A 21,819-nucleotide genomic window follows, 5' to 3' on the forward strand; every position below is an offset into this window, starting at 1 on the left:
ACTGCCGTGGACACGCACGATCAGTGTGCGGGCATGTCTGTTTTAACTCATTATTTTTTCGTTCACGCAACCATGTCTCTCACTTTTTTTCTTGTACGTCCGGTCACATGCATGTGATTGGTGGAGGAAGAGAGAAAGAAATAAAAAGGGATAATAAAGAAAATAAAAAGATGCTCAGTGGTGGGCCAAATCCTATATGGCGGTCGCATGACCACTGACCGGACACCTTCGGGCACTCCTCATACTCATCCCATATATGAGGCCAATATGAGGAGTGCCGGACATCCACGGCATTTAAGGAAGCTTTGAGGGTCCGGTCTGTGGAAAATATGAAATCCTAGAATTATGTGTTGTATTGATCTGACTCTCGTAGGGGTATATATAGAGTACAACGTAGAAGAGGCTTGGAGTACAAGACAAGATATTGTGTATTTAATCTAAGTCTATCTCTTTCTCCTTATCTCTAGCTAATCACGTTTATACTTCTAACATTCCCCTCAGTCGTAGCGGGAGTGAAGCGAACGATTACGACTGAATTTGAAGTCTTGTGCTTCCGTCGTCTTCTCCGCTGCTCCATCATCAGTCATGTCTCTGATGAGTCAGCACCTAGGTCGGTGACTGTGTCCCCTTCTGGTGCCTTCTTTGTCTCTTCTCTCTTCCCTCCCGCAGTCACAGCGGGAGTGGCGTGAACGCTGGTGATGACGCTGTTGACTGGAGTTGTCGTCGATATGTTGCTGTAGACCAAGCCATTAATGTCGATGTCGAGATAGCCGATCATGGTGTTGTAGCCGTGGTCGATGATGTAGTCGTCGTGGACGATGAAGCCGCACAAAGCCGGAGGCGCAAAAAAAAATGCGCTATGACAGAGCTGCAGACGTGGACGATGCACCTTGCGGATGTCAGAGGGTGCCGTCGACGATGAGTCCGCCAGTTTTGCCAAGACCGGAGGAAGCCCATCGAGCACACATCGGTTTTGCCAGAACCGTGTGGCTGTGTAGGGTCGTCACTATAATAACGTCATGTCGATGCAGTCGTGCCGTCGTCATGACGCGGTTATTGCCGTCGTCGATGTCGCAACTTGCAGAAAAATCTGTCAGAGGACGCTAGGTGCCCATCTTGTGGACGAGGCGGCGGCGGTGTGTTGATGAAGATGTTGGTGAAGACGACGTTGGTGAAGACGACGTTGATGAAAACCTTGGCAGTGTCGGTGATGACGTTGCAGCAGCATGTCGACGATGATGCGCCGCTGCAAGGTGTCCCTCCGCGGCGACAACGTGTCGATGTCGCACCGTGCTGAAGAAGTATGTTGGCTCGTAGCCCGACGTAGTCTTACAGCTCGATTGCGTTCGGCTCGGGGGGTGTCGGTGTAGTTGCAGATCGGCGGCTTGATGCAAGTTCGCTACGTTGGTTCAGTGTAGACGTGCGCCATGTGCATGGTGCGCAATCTCGCTCGCTCGGTGCAGTTTGCCGGCTCGGTGTAGATCGCTGTTGACGTAGTCCAGAGCAGAAGAAGCCGATGTAGACGCGTGCAATCCTCGGTGTCGCTGGCGCTGCACGTACATGGTTATTTTGTCGTTGTTGAAACCATGCCATGCTATGAAGTGGCTCGTGGCTGCTTGAGCGGACGCAAGTTAGGTTGACCCGGCCGGACAGATTGCATGGAGGCGTAGCCGCGCAGCTGGAGCACGTAGCTGCAGTTTGCCGTGCGTCGCCCTCCCGTGATCGGCCGTTGTGCATCGTCGATGCGGCCGAGGATGGTCGCTATGGGTCGATGAAGTTTGTGCCGGCGCATCCCGGCCGACTGTTCGGATCTGCATGTCGATGTCCGTACGCAGCTTGGGGTTGAGATCGAGACCGTGCCGCCCGGGGAGCACGTGGGGCTCTTCTATCATCGAAGAAGTCGCTCGGTGAAGAGCTAGCTGGGGCGGTCGCGGCGGGTTCAACACTCGCCGATGTGTCGCCCATCGCGGGAGGTTGGCGGCGCTCGGCCACCGTTCGAAGAACCGATCTGTTGGATTCCTTCACCTGTGAGCAGGGTCAATCTGATTTATTTGGTGGCTAATTGGATCTATCTAGTGGATGAATCTTTAAGAACTCGAAAAAAAACCTACGGAATTTCATCTAAACTATGGAACCAATCTGATCTTTGATCGATCGGGTGCCGCGCCCCCGGAGAGAGGAGATTAATCTTTCCAGGGGCGGCGCGCTACGAAAGTGGTGGAAGGTCCTAGGATCGGCATCGTGAGACTAATCGCTCTAATACCATGTGAAAAATATGAAATCCTAGAATTATGTGTTGTATTGATCTGACCCTCGTAGGGGTATATATAGAGTACAACGTAGAAGAGGCTTGGAGTACAAGGCAAGATATTATGTATTTAATCTAAGTCTATCTCTTTCTCCTTATCTCTAGCTAATCACGTTTATACTTCTAACACGGTCTGGTTAACTTTTTCCTCCTTTCTCATGTCCGGTCAGTGGTCCTGTGTTCATTTGGTCAATTTGAGAAGTCTGGCTATAGATGCTTTAAGGTACTTGTATAGTAATCTATCGAAAAAATAGAGTCCAGGCTATTCGTGTTCTGCTAGCCCCGATACTGCGATGCCTGGCGTTATGATGTTGGGATGGAAGAGCCCATTTGGCCTTTCCCACTTCCACCTGATTGCACCCTCTGTAGTTACCGGGCAAGCACACCGTTGTGTTCCTCTTCGGCAGCTTGACCACGCCACCACATCGCCGATTGCCAGGGCTCCGGAGCTCCATGTGGTCAACTGCCTTGGTTTTCTCTATTCCCCTTTGTTTTTAATACTAAATGTCTATTTTTGTATTGTTGTTTCTTAGTGTCTTAATATTCAATTCCAACCTTTTCTCTTTAGTATTTTTTTCATCAGCTCAAATCTGAGTGATGATGCCACCAATGCAACACAAAAGACCACAACTTCGAGTTGGTTGGGAAAAACGGAAAGATGTGTATTCGGGCATATCAGAATTCTAGGAAGGACTAATGATCTATCGTAATGCTTACAAAAAAAGATTAGAACATTGTGCGTGATGTAGGCCTTATTGATACCACATCGAAAACAATTGAGGAAAAAAGAAAACAGTGGTTGGGATGATATTTTCGAGGAGGCAGAGGGCTTTTGTCTTGTTTTTTTACGGGAAAGCCTTCATGGCTGCTTTATTATCTCAAATCAAACTTACATCGTTTGCTAAAGCATTGAGAATAAAACTATGAGGTGTATCCGACCACACCGTCGGTGGATTATACCCCTCCCATAGCTAGCTAAATCATGGGCAACCATATTTGTCTCTCTAAAACAATGTTCAATAGTGACCTTCCCGAATCTTGTAGTAGACTACGCCAATCGTCTAGAATTGGTGCAGCCACCAGTGTGTACGCTTCATTCAACTTCAGAGCATCCGTGACGATCAAATTGTCAGACTGAATCATTCATTAACAGCCCCGTTCACCGAGGAGGAAGTTAGAAATGCAGTTTTCTTAATGGAGCACAACAAAGCCCCGGGTCCGGATGGTTTTCCCGCTGAGTTCTATCAGAACTTCTGGGAAGTCATCAAACCGGATCTCCTACTTTTGTTTAGTGACCTACATGCTGGCCAACTAGAATTGTTTCGTCTAAACTTCGGTGAGATTATTTTATTACCTAAGGTTAATGAGGCTGAAAGGATACAACAATATAGACCTATTTGCCTCCTTAATGTTAGTTTTAAAATATTTACGAAGGTTGCGACGATCAGGCTAAATACGGTTGCTAAACACGTGGTTCGTCCTTCACAGACTGCTTTTATGCAAGGGAGACACATCCTAGATGGAGTTGTTATCCTTCATGAAACAATCCATGAATTACATCAAAAAAGTTGAATGGGGTGATACTCAAATTAGACTTTGAAAAAGCTTATGACAAAGTCAAATGGCATTTCTTCAACAGACTCTCAGAATGAAAGGCGCTATGATCCATAGCTTCGTTTCTGGAGGTAGTGTTGCCATTAAGGTCAATGATGACATTGGACACTATTTCCAAACGAAAAAGGGGTTGCGAGAAGGTGACTTCATATCGCCCATGCTATTCAATATAGTGGTGGATATGCTAGCGGTCATGATTGAGCGTGCCAAGGTTGATGGCCAAATTGATGGGGTAGTAAATCATCTAGTTGGTGGTGGTCTCTCACTAGTAGAAAAAGGGGCCTTTACCCCGGTTCGTAAAGGCCTTTTGTCCCGGTTTTCGAACCGGGACTAAAGGGTCGTTACTAATGCCCTAACCCTTTAGTCCCGGTTCTTACACGAACCGGGACAGAAGGTCCTCCACGTGGCCGCTGCTGCCAGCCCAGGCAGGGGGGCCTTTGGTCCCGGTTGGTGACACCAACCGGGACCAATAGGCAGGGCTTTTGTCCCGGTTGGTGTCACCAACCGGGACCAATAGGCAGGGCCTTTTTGTTGGAAATATGCCCTAGAGGCAATAATAAATGGTTATTATTATATTTCTTTGTTCATGGTAATTGTCTATTATTCATGCTATAATTGTATTGTCCGGAAATCATAATACATGTGTGAATGCATAGACCACAACGTGTCCCTAGTAAGCCTCTAGTTGACTAGCTCGTTGATCAACAGATAGTCAAGGTTTCCTGACTATGGACATTGGATGTCATTGATAACGGGATCACATCATTAGGAGAATGATGTGATGGACAGGACCCAATCCTAAGCATAGCATAAAAGATCGTGTAGTTTCGTTTGCTAGAGCTTTTCGAATGTCAAGTATCTTTTCCTTAGACCATGAGATCGTGCAACTCCCGGATACCGTAGGAGTGCTTTGGGTGTGCCAAACGTCACAACGTAACTGGGTGACTATAAAGGTGCACTACGGGTATCTCCGAAAGTGTCTGTTGGGTTGGCACGGATCGAGACTGGGATTTGTCACTCCGTGTGACGGAGAGGTATCTCTGGGCCCACTCGGTAATGCATCATCATAATGAGCTCAATGTGACTAAGGCGTTAGTCACGGGATCATGCATTGCGGTACGAGTAAAGAGACTTGCCGGTAACGAGATTGAACAAGGTATAGGGATACCGACGATCGAATCTCGGGCAAGTAACATACCGATTAACAAAGGGAATTGTATACGAGATTGATTGAATCCTCGACACCGTGGTTCATCCGATGAGATCATCGTGGAACATGTGGGAGCCAACATGGGTATCCAGATCCCGCTGTTGGTTATTGACCGGAGAAGCGTCTCGGTCATGTCTGCATGTCTCCCGAACCCGTAGGGTCTACACACTTAAGGTTCGGTGACGCTAGGGTTGTAGAGATATGTGTACGCGGAAACCCGAAAGTTGTTTGGAGTCCCGGATGAGATCCCGGACATCACGAGGAGTTCTGGAATGGTCCGGAGGTGAAGAATTATATATAGGAAGTCAAGTTTCCGCCACCGGAAAAGTTTCGGGGGTTACTGGTATTGTACCGGGACCACCGGAAGGGTCCCGGGGGTCCACCGGGTGGGGCCACCTATCCCGGAGGGCTCCGTGGGCTGAAGTGGGAAGGGAACCAGCCCCTAGTGGGCTGGGCGCCCCCCCCATGGGCCTCCCCCCATGCGCCTAGGGTTGGGAACCCTAGGGTGGGGGGGCTTCCCACTTGCCTTGGGGGGCAAGGCACCCCCCCTGGCCGCCGCCCCACCCTAGATGGGTTTGGCCGGCGCCCCCCTCCCAAGGGGGCTTATATAAAGGGGGGAGGGAGGGCAGCAACAACACAGCCTTGGGCGCCTCCCTCCTCCCCTGCTACACCTCTCCGTCTCGCAGAAGCTCGGCGAAGCCCTGCCGAGACCCGCTACATCCACCACCACACCGTCGTGCTGCTGGATCTCCATCAACCTCTCCTTCTCCCTTGCTGGATCAAGAAGGAGGAGGCGTCGCTGCATCGTACGTGTGTTGAACGCGGAGGTGCCGTCCGTTCGGCACTTGGTCATCGGTGATTTGGATCACGACGAGTACGACTCCGTCATCCACGTTCATTGGAACGCTTCCGCTCGCGATCTACAAGGGTATGTAGATGCACTCCTTTCCCTCGTTGCTAGTATACTCCATAGATGCATCTTGGTGAGCGTAGGAAAATTTTAAATTATGCTACGATTCCCAACAGTGGCATCATGAGCCAGGCCTATGCGTAGTTACTATGCACGAGTAGAACACAAAGCAGTTGTGGGCGTTGAGTTTGCCAATTCTTCTTGCCGCTACTAGTCGTTTCTTGTTTCGGCGGCATTGTAGGATGAAGCGGCCCGGACCAACCTTACACGTACGCTTACGTGAGACAGGTTCCACCGACTGACATGCACTAGTTGCATAAGGTGGCTAGCGGGTGTCTGTCTCTCCTACTTTAGTCGGAAAGGATTCGATGAAAAGGGTCCTTATGAAGGGTAAATAGAAATTGGCAAATCACGTTGTGGTCATACGTAGGTAAGAAACGTTCTTGCTAGAAACCTACAAACCACGTAAAAAACTTGCAACAACAATTAGAGGACGTCTAACTTGTTTTTGCAGCATGTGTTATGTGATGTGATATGGCCGGAAGATGTGATGAATGATATATGTGATGTATGAGATTGATCATATTCTTGTAATAGGAATCACGACTTGCATGTCGATGAGTATGACAACCGGCAGGAGCCATAGGAGTTGTCTTTATTATTTTGTATGACCTGCGTGTCATTGAATAACGCCATGTAATTTACTTTACTTTGTTGCTAAACGCGTTAGCCATACAAGTAGAATAATCGTTGGCGTGACGACTTCATGAAGACACAATGATGGAGATCATGATGATGGAGATCATGGTGTCATGCCGGTGACAAAGATGATCATGGTGCCCCGAAGATGGAGATCAAAGGAGCATGATGATATTGGCCATATCATGTCACTATTTGATTGCATGTGATGTTTATCATATTTTGCATCTTATTTGCTTAGAACGACGGTAGTAAGTAAGATGATCCCTTATAATAATTTCAAGAAAGTGTTCACCCTAACTGTGCACCGTTGCGAAGGTTCGTTGTTTCGAAGCACCACGTGATGATCGGGTGTGATAGATTCTAACGTTCGAATACAACGGGTGTTGACGAGCCTAGCATGTACAGACATGGCCTCGGAACACACGCAATACACTTAGGTTGACTTGACGAGCCTAGCATGTACAGACATGGCCTCGGAACACGGAGGACCGAAAGGTCGAGCATGAGTCGTATAGAAGATACGATCAACATGGAGATGTTCACCGATCTTGACTAGTCCGTCTCACGTGATGATCGGACACGGCCTAGTTAAATTCGGATCATGTATCACTTAGATGACTAGAGGGATGTCTATCTGAGTGGGAGTTCATTAAATAATTTGATTAGATGAACTTAATTATCATGAACTTAGTCTAAAATCTTTACACTATGTCTTGTAGATCAAATGGCCAACGTTGTCCTCAATTTCAACGCGTTCCTAGAGAAAACCAAGCTAAAGATGATGGCAGCAACTATACGCACTGGGTCCGGAACCTGAGGATCATCCTCATAGTAGCCAAGAAAGATTATGTCTTAGAAGCACCGCTAGGTGAAGCACCAATCCCTGAGAACCAAGACGTTATGAATGCTTGGCAGCAGCGTGCTGATGATTACTCCCTCGTTCAGTGCGGCATGCTTTACAGCTTAGAACCGGGTCTCCAAAAGCGTTTTGAGAAACATGGAGCATATGAGATGTTCGAGGAGCTGAAATTGGTTTTCCAAGCTCATGCCCGGGTCGAGAGATATGAAGTCTCCGACAAGTTCTTTAGCTGTAAAATGGAGGAAAATAGTTCTGTAAGTGAGCACATACTCAGAATGTCTGGGTTGCACAACCGCTTGACTCAGCTGGGAGTTAATCTCCCGGATGACGCGGTCATTGACAGAATCCTTCAGTCGCTTCCACCAAGCTTCAAGAGCTTTGTGATGAACTACAATATGCAGGGGATGGAAAAGACCATTCCTGAGGTATATTCGATGCTGAAATCAGCGGAGGTGGAAATCAGAAAAGAACATCAAGTGTTGATGGTGAATAAAACCACTAAGTTCAAGAAGGGCAAGGGTAAGAAGAACTTCAAGAAGGACGGCAAGGGAGTTGCCGCGCCCGGTAAACCAGTTACTGGGAAGAAGTCAAAGAATGGACCCAAGCCTGAAACTGAGTGCTTTTATTGCAAGGGAAGTGGTCACTGGAAGCGGAACTGCCCCAAATACTTAGCGGACAAGAAGGCCGGCAACACCAAAGGTATATGTGATATACATGTAATTGATGTGTACCTTACCAGTACTCGTAGTAGCTCCTGGGTATTTGATACCGGTGCGGTTGCTCATATTTGTAACTCAAAACAGGAACTACGGAATAAACGGAGACTGGCGAAGGACGAGGTGACGATGCGCGTCGGGAATGGTTCCAAGGTCGATGTGATCGCCGTCGGCACGCTACCTCTGCATCTACCCACGGGATTAGTTTTAAACCTCAATAATTGTTATTTAGTGCCAGCTTTGAGCATGAACATTGTATCTGGATCTCGTTTAATTCGAGATGGCTACTCATTTAAATCCGAGAATAATGGTTGTTCTATTTATTTGAGAGATATGTTTTATGGTCATGCCCCGCTGGTCAATGGTTTATTTTTGATGAATCTCGAACGTGATGTTACACATGTTCATAGTGTGAATACCAAAAGATGTAAAGTTGATAACGATAGTCCCACATACTTGTGGCACTGCCGCCTTGGTCACATTGGTGTCAAGCGCATGAAGAAGCTCCATGCAGATGGACTTTTGGAGTCTCTTGATTACGAATCATTTGACACGTGCGAACCATGCCTCATGGGTAAGATGACCAAGACTCCGTTCTCCGGAACAATGGAGCGAGCAACCAACTTATTGGAAATCATACATACCGATGTGTGCGGTCCAATGAGTGTTGAGGCTCGCGGAGGATATCGTTATGTTCTCACTCTCACTGATGACTTAAGTAGATATGGGTATGTCTACCTAATGAAACACAAGTCTGAAACCTTTGGAAAGTTCAAGGAATTTCAGAGTGAAGTTGAGAATCAACGTGACAGGAAAATAAAATTCTTACGATCAGATCGTGGTGGAGAATATTTAAGTCACGAATTTGGTACACAATTAAGGAAATGTGGAATAGTTTCACAACTCACGCCGCCTGGAACACCTCAGAGAAACGGTGTGTCCGAACGTCGTAATCGCACTCTATTGGATATGGCGCGATCTATGATGTCTCTTACTGATTTACCGCTCTCATTTTGGGGCTATGCTTTAGAGACTGCCGCATTCACTTTAAATAGGGCTCCGTCGAAATCCGTTGAGACGACACCGTATGAATTATGGTTTGGGAAGAAACCTAAGCTGTCGTTTCTAAAAGTTTGGGGATGCGATGCTTATGTCAAGAAACTTCAACCTGAAAAGCTCGAACCCAAGTCGGAGAAATGCGTCTTCATAGGATACCCAAAAGAAACTATTGGGTATACCTTCTACCTCAGATCCGAAGGCAAGATCTTCGTTGCCAAGAACGGGTCCTTTCTGGAGAAGGAGTTTCTCTCGAAAGAATTGAGTGGGAGGAAAGTGGAACTTGATGAGGTGATAGTCACCCCTTCCGAACCGGAAAGTAGCGCAGCACGGGAAAATGTTCCTGTGGTGCCTACACCGACTGGGGAGGAAGTTAATGATGATGATCATGAAGCTTCGGATCAAGTTACTGAACTTCGTAGGTCCACAAGGACACGTTCCGCACCAGAGTGGTACGGCAACCCTGTCCTGGAAATCATGTTGTTAGACAACGGTGAACCTTCGAACTATGAAGAAGCGATGGCGGGCCCGGATTCCAATAAATGGCTAGAAGCCATGAAATCCGAGATAGAATCCATGTATGAAAACAAAGTATGGACTTTGACTGACTTGCCTGATGAGCGGCGAGCCATAGAAAACAAATGGATCTTTAAGAAGAAGACGGACGCGGATGGTAATGTGACCATCTACAAAGCTCGACTTGTCGCCAAGGGTTATCGACAAGTTCAAGGGGTTGACTACGATGAGACTTTCTCACCCGTAGCGAAGCTGAAGTCCGTCCGAATCATGTTAGCAATTGCCGCATACTATGATTATGAGATATGGCAGATGGACGTCAAAACGGCATTCCTTGACGGCTTCCTTAAGGAAGAGTTGTATATGATGCAGCCGGAAGGTTTTGTCGATCCTAAGAATGCTAACAAAGTATGCAAGCTTCAGCGCTCAATCTATGGGCTGGTGCAAGCATCTCGGAGTTGGAACATTCGCTTTGATGAGATGATCAAAGCGTTTGGGTTTACACAGACTTATGGAGAAGCCTGTGTTTACAAGAAAGTGAGTGGGAGCTCTGTAGCATTTCTCATATTATATGTGGATGACATACTATTGATGGGAAATGATATAGAATTCTTGGAAAGTATAAAGGCCTATTTGAATAAGTGTTTTTCAATGAAGGACCTTGGAGAAGCTGCTTATATATTAGGCATCAAGATCTATAGAGATAGATCGAGACGCCTCATTGGTCTTTCACAGAGTACATACCTTGACAAGATATTGAAGAAGTTCAATATGGATCAGTCCAAGAAGGGGTTCTTGCCTGTATTGCAAGGTGTGCAATTGAGCACGGCTCAATGCCCGACCACGGCAGAAGATATAGAAAAGATGAGTGTCATCCCCTATGCCTCGGCCATAGGGTCTATTATGTATGCCATGCTGTGTACCAGACCTGATGTAAACCTTGCCGTAAGTTTGGTAGGAAGGTACCAAAGTAATCCCGGCATGGAACACTGGACAGCGGTCAAGAATATCCTGAAGTACCTGAAGAGGACTAAGGATATGTTTCTCGTTTATGGAGGTGACGAAGAGCTCGTCGTAAAGGGTTACGTCGACGCTAGCTTCGACACAGATCTGGATGACTCGAAGTCACAGACCGGATACGTGTATATTTTGAATGGAGGAGCAGTAAGCTGGTGCAGTTGCAAGCAAAGCGTCGTGGCGGGATCTACATGTGAAGCGGAGTACATGGCAGCCTCTGAGGCAGCACAGGAAGCAGTCTGGATGAAGGAGTTCATTACCGACCTAGGGGTGATTCCCAATGCGTCGGGCCCAATGACTCTCTTCTGTGACAACACTGGAGCTATTGCCCTTGCGAAGGAGCCCAGGTTTCACAGGAAGACCAGGCATATCAAGCGTCGCTTCAACTCCATTCGTGAAAGTGTTCAAAATGGAGACATAGATATTTGTAAAGTACATACGGACCTGAATGTAGCAGATCCGTTGACTAAACCTCTCCCTAGAGCAAAACATGATCAACACCAGACGCAATGGGTGTTCGATTCATCACAATGTAACTAGATTATTGACTCTAGTGCAAGTGGGAGACTGTTGGAAATATGCCCTAGAGGCAATAATAAATGGTTATTATTATATTTCTTTGTTCATGGTAATTGTCTATTATTCATGCTATAATTGTATTGTCCGGAAATCGTAATACATGTGTGAATACATAGACCACAACGTGTCCCTAGTAAGCCTCTAGTTGACTAGCTCGTTGATCAACAGATAGTCAAGGTTTCCTGACTATGGACATTGGATGTCATTGATAACGGGATCACATCATTAGGAGAATGATGTGATGGACATGACCCAATCCTAAGCATAGCATAAAAGATCGTGTAGTTTCGTTTGCTAGAGCTTTTCCAATGTCAAGTATCTTTTCCTTAGACCATGAGATCGTGCAACTCCCGGATACCGTAGGAGTGCTTTGGGTGTGCCAAACGTCACAACGTAACTGGGTGACTATAAAGGTGCACTACGGGTATCTCCGAAAGTGTCTGTTGGGTTGGCACGGATCGAGACTGGGATTTGTCACTCAGTGTGACGGAGAGGTATCTCTGGGCCCACTCGGTAATGCATCATCATAATGAGCTCAATGTGACTAAGGCGTTAGTCACGGGATCATGCATTGTGGTACGAGTAAAGAGACTTGCCGGTAACGAGATTGAACAAGGTATAGGGATACCGACGATCGAATCTCGGGCAAGTAACATACCGATTAACAAAGGGAATTGTATACGGGATTGATTGAATCCTCGACACCGTGGTTCATCCGATGAGATCATCGTGGAACATGTGGGAGCCAACATGGGTATCCAGATCCCGCTGTTGGTTATTGACCGGAGAAGCATCTCGGTCATGTCAGCATGTCTCCCGAACCCGTAGGGTCTACACACTTAAGGTTCGGTGACGCTAGGGTTGTAGAGATATGTGTATGCGGAAACCCGGAAGTTGTTCGGAGTCCCGGATGAGATCCCGGACGTCACGAGGAGTTCCGGAATGGTCCGGAGGTGAAGAATTATATATAGGAAGTCAAGTTTCGGCCACCGGGAAAGTTTCGGGGGTTACCGGTATTGTACCGGGACCACCGGAAGGGTCCCGGGGGTCCACCGGGTGGGGCCACCTATCCCGGAGGGCTCCGTGGGCTGAAGTGGGAAGGGAACCAGCCCCTAGTGGGCTGGGCGACCCCCCATGGGCCTCCCCCCATGCGCCTAGGGTTGGGAACCCTAGGGTGGGGGGGGCTTCCCACTTGCCTTGGGGGGCAAGGCACCCCCCCTTGGCCGCCGCCCCACCCTAGATGGGTTTGGCCGGCGCCCCCCTCCCAAGCGGGCCTATATAAAGGGGGGAGGGAGGGCAGCAACAACACAGCCTTGGGCGCCTCCCTCCTCCCCTGCTACACCTCTCCGTCTCGCAGAAGCTCGGCGAAGCCCTGCCGAGACCCGCTACATCCACCACCACGCCGTCGTGCTGCTGGATCTCCATCAACCTCTCCTTCCCCCTTGCTGGATCAAGAAGGAGGAGACGTCGCTGCACCGTACGTGTGTTGAACGCGAAGGTGCCGTCCGTTCGGCACTTGGTCATCGGTGATTTGGATCACGGCGAGTACGACTCCGTCATCCACGTTCATTGGAACACTTCCGCTCGCGATCTACAAGGGTATGTAGATGCACTCCTTTCCCTCGTTGCTAGTATACTCCATGGATGCATCTTGGTGAGCGTAGGAAAATTTTAAATTATGCTACGATTCCCAACACTTTTGTCCCAGTTGGTGTCACCAACCGGGACCAATAGGCATCCACGCGTCAGCAGCTGGCAGGAGCTGAGGTTTTTATTTTTTTGAAAGGGGGTGGTTTAGGGGTTTTGGGGGGTTAATTTAGGTGTTTCATATATTGTGTTAGCTAGCTAATTAATAGAGAGAAGTGTCCTCTCTTATCTCCGTGCTTGGTCGACGCTACGTACTATATACGTATGGAGAGGAGTAGACACGCTAGCTAGTAATCAAATGAAGGAAACAGAAGATCGTCATGAACATATGCATACAGAGAGAAGTGATATCGACCACCTCTCCTTCTCCGAGATATTGGTCGAACAACAAGTTCTCGTATATCTATCCGACACTACCGGCTACATATATACAATAATTATCTCTTACAATACAATCTCCTAATTAAATTCTAGGAACACAGGGTCCACATAGTATTCTCCGTTTTCAGCGATCACGTGGTCAAGGAAGAATGCCGCCAATTCCTCTTGAATTCCTCGCATACGATCTGGTGCTAGGAGTTCATCCCGCTTCCGAAACATCTAATTTGAAGAAGGGGGTCAATACATATATATATATATATATATATATATATATATATATATATATGAATAAATGAAACTCAACACAAATGATGGTAATAAAATAAAATTATGAATATTATTGCTTACGCACTTCATATTGTTCTTCAGTGTAGCCCCTCTCACAGGTCGTGTAGCGGATGGACTCGCAAACGTAGTATCCACAGTAATTATTCCTGGGTTCCTGCCACAACCACTTTACAAGAAATAGAGGTCAATCAAACTGATAAGCAAGCATGCTAAATGGTATTGATGAAACTAGCGCTTGAATCACTAGGAGATGCGCGGAACATGCTACTATAGTACTTACTTTCGGGTGATTAAATTGCAGCTTCTTCAGCAGCCCCGAAGCTTTTGAGGTGAATTTTCTCCAAACCCTGCCAGACAAAGAAAACAATTACTTGATATTAGGAAATGAACAAAGTTGCTGATATGGTGGATAATGATCGATTTAACTTACTTCTCGAGCATTTGAGTCATGTTCGCATAGTCCTGGGGATCTTTTCGTCTCGAGTCTAAGACGGTTACTACTCCCTCCTCAAGCTTAATCTCTAGGAGAATATAGTGGAAGCTGCGCATGCATGCATAAGTCATCAATTACATTACCATAACCTGGACTAATAAGGGAAACCGAATATGAAGTTGTAAGGAAAGAGTATTATATCTTTGTTTTGATTTAATACCAACGATTGTAGCAAGTTGGCCTCGGCTTCTTTGGGATGTTTTTCAACCGTATATGCATCTATGAGATTTGTGTTAATGAACCCAATATCACCGATTTGTCTTTTCTTCAATTCGGCGATCTTCAATCTGCATAATATAGTGAGGATAAGTATAAATACATGCAATGAAAGAGCTGACCTATATAGAGAGACTTAATGACAGAAGTAGTACTACTTACAGACAGTAGCAAGTGATCGTTGTTTTATCGAGGGCCTTTTGATTGTAAAACTGGAAGAAATCCTCAAATGGAACATTCAGCAGATCAATTCCAACGAGGTCATGCTCCGGTTTAACTCTCAGCGTCAAAGTATCCATCCCATCAGACTCTCTGCAGGTTTTCATGTACCAATCATGTAGTCTTCGCATCATCGTGCTTAGAGATCTTTCATCTTTGACGAGAGGCTTCCCGTAATGGTATTTGTGTTCGTCCACCTCCATGATTTCATAATGTACATCGTCGGGCAGGTAATCTCCAAGATTGCTATAACCGGGCACCATACTCGGATCATTAGCGACGATGTCTTTTGACACCTTGAGCGGGGGGCACGATTGGTTCGCTTGTTCGCCGAGCTGGGCAATTTTTTTCCCAGCTCGTCGTTCTTTTAACCTTTTATCACTGACAGTACTTCCCGACCGCTCCGCTTCGGCATATGTCTTTGCAAGAATGCGCTCATAGTTGCCTCTCGGCGGAGACTTTGGTGGTTTTGTCAGGGCAGCCAGAGTGCGCTTTGCTTTCACCGGATCTACCTTCTCCTCCGGAGGTGGATGTTTCTTTGCTTTCACCCCTTCAAAGAAGTTTGTCACTTCGGCTCGCACGATCTTCCTGGTTTCCTCCTCGGTCCTCTCGTATGGTAATTTCTCTGGAGTCTTCAGAGAAGGACCGAATCTGTATTGCCTCCCGCCTCTGGCAGCTGTACTGCTAGACGCCGGCAGAGCAGACGGAGCGGCTGCGGCTGTCTTCTTTCCTTGCTTACGAGGCGGAGGAGAAGGACTACGACGCGTCGGAGCAGCCGCAGCGGCGGCGGGTCTCTTCCGCCCTTGCTGACGAGGCGGAGAAGGAGGAGGCTGGCTGCTCTGGCGCGCCGGCGCTGGCGGAGAAGGAGGCGGAGTGCCGCCACGCGCCGGAGAAGGAGGCTGAGTACCCTGATCACTCGCCGGAGGAGGAGGCGAGGAGGAGGCGGAGTGCCCTTACTCGCCGGAGCCGTCCAGTTCGGAAGCTTGATGAGCTCCTTCCGCCATAGGCATGGAGTCTTCAGAGCAGAACCCAGCCGAGTCTCCCCTTCACCGGTAGGGTGGTCAAGCTGGAGCTCCACAAATCCCTCCGTTATTTCATCCACCATCACCCTAGCATATCCTTCTAGAATCGGCCGGCAGTGGTAGGTTGCGCCGGGTTCAGGAGGTAAAACAGAGCCAACAGCCGCCTTGACTTTGAAGTTCTGCCATTCCGCCATAAGGTGGCAATGTTGAGACTCCGTGATAGCATCCACGGGGTAGCTAGCAGGAGCCGCATGCTCCAGCTGAAGCAGCTCGGTGGAAGCCACGCTGCTTCTCCGCTGAGATGGCGGTGTAGCTTTGGGGGCAGTTTCGGCATGTCGATTGCCGTCTCGTTCCTCTAGCGCTTGAACCCTTTCGTGCAGCTTCTGAATTTGGATCTGCTCCACTTTTTTCCTCCTCTCCTGGCTTTTGTAACCGCCCGCGTCCGGAAAACCAGCCTTCCACGGAACGGAGCCTGGCGTGCCTCGTGTCCGTCCAGGGTGCTCAGGATTCCTGAGGGCCATTGTGAGCTCGTCGTTCTCTCTGTCTGGAACGAACGTCCCTTCCTGCGCTGCATCGATATATTGCTGAATCTTCTTGACTGGTATTCTCAAAAGCTCGTTCGTCCAAACACACCTCCCTGATACAGGGTCCAAGGTTCCGCCAGCCCCGAAGAACCAAGTCCGGCAACGGTCTGTCCAGTTCATTGTCTGTGGTTCGATCCCTTTTTCAAGCAGATCATTCTCAGCCTTGGCCCACTTAGGTCGGGCTTTGAGGTAGCCACCTGACCCCGTGCGATGGTGAAGCTTCTTCTTCGCAGCATTCTTCTTGTTTGTCGCTGACATCTTCTTACTCTTTTCCGATGTCTTGTGGGCCACAAATGCGGGCCAGTGATCTCTGATCTTCTCATACCGGCCGATGAATTCTGGTGTCTCTTCTTTGTCGACAAACGTTTTCAGCTCATTCTTCCACCTCCTGAATAGGTCTGCCATCTTCTTAAGAGCATGAGACTTGATTAATTGCTCTATAACTGGCTTCTCCGGATCCTCCTCTGGCGGTAGGGTGAAATTTGCCTTCAGCTCAGTCCAAAGATCATCTTTCTGCATATCATTGACATAAGACACCTCAGGGTCTTCCTTCTTAGGCTTATACCATTGGTGGATGCTGATCGGGATCTTGTCCCTAACTAGAACCCCGCACTGAGCAGCAAATGCATCCTTTGTCCGGATGGGTTCAATCGGTTGGCCGTCGCGCGCGATTGCTGTGATCTCAAACCTTTCATCCGAGCGCAACTTTCTCTTCGGGCCTCGTCTCTTTACCGAAGTTGTGCTCGATCCGGAGGGCTAGAAAAAAGAAGAAAGACGAGTGTTAATTAATATGTGTACATACCAAAACAATGAATGCATCAATTAGCTAGTCAGCACAGGCTTAACTAATATATTTACCTGGCCGGACTCTGTTCGGTCACCGGAGCCGTCACCACGGGCTCCTTCTTGCACCAGCATTGGGTCACCGGAGCCATCATAATCATGTCTTTCCTCCTCCACTCTTCGATCACCGTAGCCTGCTTCTTCACCCTGTTCTTCCAGACCATCATTGTCGTTAAGATACGACAAGATATCACCTCCGGCTAAGATTATGTCCCCCAACACCTCTTCTGCTTGCTCGTCTCGTCCGTGCTCCATTGTTTCTGCAAATATTACAACATGGCAATTATTACACAAACATGACAGCAGGTGGATATATTAGTGCAAACGTAGACCTAGCTTATTCCGGGTTTCGGGTGGCCTAGGCAACGCTTCAAGGGTAGGGGCGCGGCGGGAGGGGGTAGGAGACCGACATCGTTTTTTTCTAGGGTTTGGGTGTCCTCGAGAGTTTTGGTCGAGCGAGAGGGCCGGGGGGTGCTCCCGTGGTATAAGTTATCACGGTCGAGAGGGGGTATAAATATCGACCGTCCATCATGTCGAAGTTATCTGGGAGGGAGTTATATATATCGACAACGACGACATACATACATGGGAAAATAATGTTATCGGGGAGGGGGTATATCGACCCCCCCACGTGTTGAAGTTATCGGGAGGGGGTTATATCGACAACGACGACATACGTACATGGGAAAATAATATTATCGGCGGGAGGGGGTATATCGACCCCCCCTCGTGTTGAAGTTATCGGGAGAGGGGTATATCGACGACGACAGACCCGATAAAACATAAGAAAACGAAGAAGAAATAAAAAGAGGAGAAGAAGAAAAGGAATAGAGGAGAAGATCGAAGAAAAAAAGAAGAAAAAAAGAGGAGAAGAAGAAAGGAATAGAGGAGAGAAGAAGAAAAAATAGAATTTTTTCTATTTTTCTTCTTCTCTTCTATTCCTTTCTTCTTCTCCTCTTCTTTTTCTTCTTTTTCCTCTTCTTATTTATTTCTCCTCTTCTTCCTCTCCTCTTCTTCTCCTTTCTTCCTCTTCTTATTTTCCTTTTTCCTCTCCTTCTTTTTCTTCTTCTTCCTTTCCTAGCTAGATATATAAAACTTTTCTAAAAATGTAACTTTTGCATATATAAAACTTTTCCATGGATCATCATTTCTCATATATATCCATCTATAGCCACATACATATATAAATGGAAAAAAATGCTATGAACAAAAATACATATATACTTGGTAAATATTCTATGAACATCGTTTCTCATATATATCAATGCATACATCCATGGATCATCATTGCTCATATATCCATAGTCATATATAAAAACTTTCTGTATATGAACAAAAAAACATTTTTTGACATATTTAGCACATTCTAAATTTTCCTAACTCTTTTACAACCACAAAAATTACTCCAACTTCATGACAGTACCCACACTCCATTTCACCAAAAACCTTCTGATCCATAGTTCAAAATTTTCAAATTCCATTCAAATGAAATTTGAACCAGATTCAAATTCCTTGCTGAAAACCTATTCTAAACCAATCCAAAAATTCTGAAATTTTGCCATCACCTTTGTCTTGCATCAGTACCTCACCACAAAAAATATCATAAATTCTAAAAATGCCCAAAGCCATCTAGCATTTGATCAAACACCCTCTATATGCACTGTTCATATCTGTAAAAAAATTCAGAAAATTCAGAAAATTGGACGGCGTCTTGCTGCTGCTCCACTCCTTCTCCTCTCCTCTCCTTCTCCTCTCCTTCTGCTCTTCAAAGCGTCGGGGCCGGCGGCGACCATGGAGCAGGGGCGGCAGAGAGCAAGGGGCACTCGGGCGCAAGAGCGGCGCTCGATCGGGACCTTGGGAAAGGGGGCTCACTTCAAGGGGGGCGGCGATGGCAGGAGTCCGATGACGAGGACGGCGGGCTCAGGGCGGCACGCGGTGACGGGGACGGCGTTCTCGGGATGGCAGGCGGCGACAGGGACGTGGAGGGGTGGGCTCGGGGAGGCACGAGGCGACGGGGACGACGAGGACGGCAGGCTGAGGGATGCCGGCGACGAGGACGGCGCGGGCTCGGGGAGGCGACGGCGTTGGCGGCGGCATAGACGGCGACGAGGAGCGCGCGAGCGATTTGGGCAGCCTGGCGGCGGGGGCAACTGGCGAGGGAGGCGACGGAGATGTGAAATTTTCACAAGTCCTGGTTATATAGCAAGGGCATTGGTCCCGGTTCGTGGCACCAACCGGGACCAATGCCACCCTTTAGTCCCGGTTGGTGCCACCAACCGGGACCAAAGGTCGGCGGCCTTTGGTCCCGGTTGGTGGCACCAACCGGGACTAAAGGGGGGGCATTGGCCCCGGTTGGTGCCACGAACCGGTACCAATGCACCCCTTTAGTCCCGGTTGGTGGCACCAACCGGGACCAAAGGCCTCTTGCTGCCCGCGTCGCGGCCAAAAGTTTAGTCCCACCTCGCTAGTTGAGAGGGGCTTGGAGTGGTTTATAAGCCCCGCTGCGGCTGCTGTCTCGAACTCCTCTCTATAGCAAGCTTCTGGGCCTAACTTTGGCGCGCTGCCCGTTGAGCCCTCTAGCCCTTCTGGGCCTGTATTTGCAAACCCGAGGGTTGGAGGGCCCAGCGGGCAGCGCCCCAACAATTTTTTTGCTGTCCGCATCGCGGCCAAAAGTTTAGTCCCACCTCGCTAGCCGAGGGGCGCCCGCACCAGTTTAAATGCCGCGGGGCGGCTGCTGTTTCGAACTCCTCTCTATAGCAGGCTTCTGGGCCTAACTTTGGCGCGCTGCCCGTTTAGCCTCCTAGCCCTTCTGGGCCTGTATTTGCAAACCTGAGGGTTGGAAGGCTAAGCGGGCAGCGCCCCAACATTTTTTTTTGCTGTATTTAGTTTTTTTGTTTTCTTTTTTGCTTTATTTATTTTTGTTTTGTTTCTACTTACAACAAAAAACTTATCTATTTTATTTTATTTTGTTTCTAGTTAATTATTTATTTTACTTTATGATAATTCTTTTTGCTATTAAAGTTTCTATCAAAAAAAGTTCTTTATGAATTTTTTTGCTGTATTTAGTTTTTTTGTTTTCTTTTTTGCTTTATTTATTTTGTTTTGTTTCTACTTACAACAAAAAACTTATTTATTTTATTTTATTTTGTTTCTAATTACTTATTTATTTTACTTTATGATAATTCTTTTGCTATTAAAGTTTCTATCAAAAAAAGTTCTTTATGAAAATTCTTTTTGCTTTTAATGATTTTGAACAGAAAATACTTCGATAATTTTAGTTGCATCAATTTTATATGATTTTAGTTTCAATAATAATAGAGGTTTCTTATAATGTTTTGAACAGAAAATACTTTGTTAATTTTAGTTTCATAAATTTTATTAAAGTTTATTTTATTTTGTCGGAACACAAGAAGTCCGGAGTTGTAATAAGTTATTAAAAATAAAAAAGAGGCGCAATGCTCGTTGATTTGCTTCAAGCCTTTCGGAATAGTGTAGACTGCACTGCACATAGCTCCATGCAGTCTACCTTATTCCTCAAGGCTTGAAGCTAAGCACGTGAGCATTGCCTCTTCTTCATCGTCTCTGCACTCAGGGCTTATAAACCGCTCGTAGTGCCTCTCAGCTAGCGAGGTGGGACTAAAAAACTGCTTAGTAAGAAACTCTAGTACCGGTTCGTGCCACGAACCGGTACTAAAGGTGCTCGTGGGGCCACAGCCTCATTAGTACCGGTTCGTGGCACCAACAGGGACCAAAGGGTGGAATTGGTCCCGGTTCGTGCCACCAACCGGGACCAATGGCCTTGCACAGCGGCGTGGTGGTGAGTTTAGTCCCACCTCGCTAGCTGAGAGAGAGCCGCACCTGTTTATAAGGTGCGGTGCGCCTGAGCTGTCGAGCTCCTCTCTAAAGCAGGCTTACGGGCCTAACCTCTCTGTACATGCCTGTGGGCCTACTGGGCCTTCTGCGGGCCTGAATCCTGGCCCATGGATGGGTTTCTAATCGTATTCAGGCCGTGGTGGCCCAGTAGGTGGCATAATTTTTAATTTTTGGCCTGTTATTTTTCATGCATTTACTAATTATTTTGAGCTATAAGACCCTAAAATTGAAAAGCATTTCAAATGAACTCTGAGAAGGTTGAAAGTTGGCATGGTATCATCATTTCATCCACATAGCATGTGCAAGAAAGTTGAGAGGGTTACGGCAAAAACTAGATGCACTTCTTGTACAAAACGGACAATGGTATCATACTCGTCTATTACAAAGTTGGCATGGTATCATCATAATAGTTGCGGGAGAAAGTCTTCACTTTTTCTTCGCTTGTGTCATTTGCTTATTGCGCCGTAACCATGGATAATCTTCATCGTTTATCAGGATGCTTGGGTCAGCCTTGACTTTGAAGGGAGGAATTTCATGAAACTTTTCATAATCTTCAGACATGTCTGTCTTGCCCTCCACTCCCACAATGTCCCTTTTTCCTGAAAGAACTATGTGGCGCTTTGGCTCATCGTATGATGTATTCGCTTCCTTATCTTTTCTTTTCCTCGGTCTGGTAGACATGTCCTTCACATAGATAACCTGTGCCACATCATTGGCTAGGACGAACGGTTCGTCAGTGTACCCAAGATTGTTCAGATCCACTGTT

This window comes from Triticum aestivum, chromosome 7D (genome assembly GCF_018294505.1).
Source record: "Triticum aestivum cultivar Chinese Spring chromosome 7D, IWGSC CS RefSeq v2.1, whole genome shotgun sequence".
In the NCBI taxonomy this organism is placed as follows: domain Eukaryota; kingdom Viridiplantae; phylum Streptophyta; class Magnoliopsida; order Poales; family Poaceae; genus Triticum; species Triticum aestivum.